This window comes from Natrix helvetica (assembly GCF_964273705.1).
Source record: "Natrix helvetica genome assembly, chromosome: 6".
In the NCBI taxonomy this organism is placed as follows: domain Eukaryota; kingdom Metazoa; phylum Chordata; class Lepidosauria; order Squamata; family Natricidae; genus Natrix; species Natrix helvetica.
Genome location: NC_138553.1, coordinates 67515764 through 67516881, shown reverse-complemented (window position 1 = coordinate 67516881; position 1118 = coordinate 67515764).

The following is a 1118-nucleotide window of genomic DNA, read 5'->3' as shown; positions in this document are numbered from 1 at the left end:
ATCTCACCCTGACATCCGGGGGCGGGGGGAAGATCGAGCTCCGGCGCTCAGAAGGCGGCGCGTGAAGGGGCGAAGGGAGGTGATTGGCTGGCTGGGAGGCGGCGCGTGGAGCTTATGGGTTTGTTATGCAAAGGCGCGCGCTCCTGAAGAAGCAAGTCTCGCTGTCCTTATGGCACGCTGCCCTGTACGACAGGGATCTCCAACCTCGGCCACTTTAAGATTTGTGGACTTCAACTCCCAGAATTCTGGCTGAGGACCCCTGCTGTACGAGACTAAAGCTCGGGTTTCTTTCCCGATCCTGAGTTAAATGGCTTGTGTAGGTTTCCGACAATGGCAACCCCACCCCCCCCATTCCAACAACCTTCCACCGCACGTTGGGTATAGCAATTGGGAGGGTCTATGCCAGGGGTGTCCAAACTTGGGAACTTTTAAGACTTGTGGACTTCAACTCCCAGAATTCCCCAGCCAGCCATGCTGGCTGGGGAATTCTGGGAGTTGAAGTCCACAAGTCTTAAAGTTCCCAAGTTTGGACACCCCTGGTCTATATGCTATCGAAGGGGTGGAAATGCAGGCAAGTCTTAAGGTTTTCAAGCTTACCTGACGGAAGACAGCAGTAAAGCGCCCGCCGACAAAAAAGGCGGTTTCAAGATATGGGACATGGCTTTATATTTATAACACTTAAATTCGCCTGTATCTTTGGTTAATTGAACTTTCAAGTATTCATGCAAATCTAAAACTGGGTAAATGTGTATATCTCGGTTCGGGTTGGGATTGCGTGAATACAAGCTGTGGTTTTTGTGCAGCATAGTAGACAATCCTGAATTAATTCAGCATCATTTCATGTACAAATTATGTTCCAACTTCATTACTGGCTGGTGGCCCCTGAGAACCAAGTTCACTTTTATTCAGTTCCCAGCACATCTGATAAGTCTTTACAAAAATTGAGTAGGAGTCCATGTACTGTAATTGCATGAACACATTACATCTTGGAAACAATATAGAAGCTTTCTCTGAGGATGTTTTTTGACTTGAAATCCAATAAAACATAAAACAGACTTCCTAGCCCAACCTGCAATAACAGCACTCCGTGACATCATGCTGGCCACATGACCATGGGA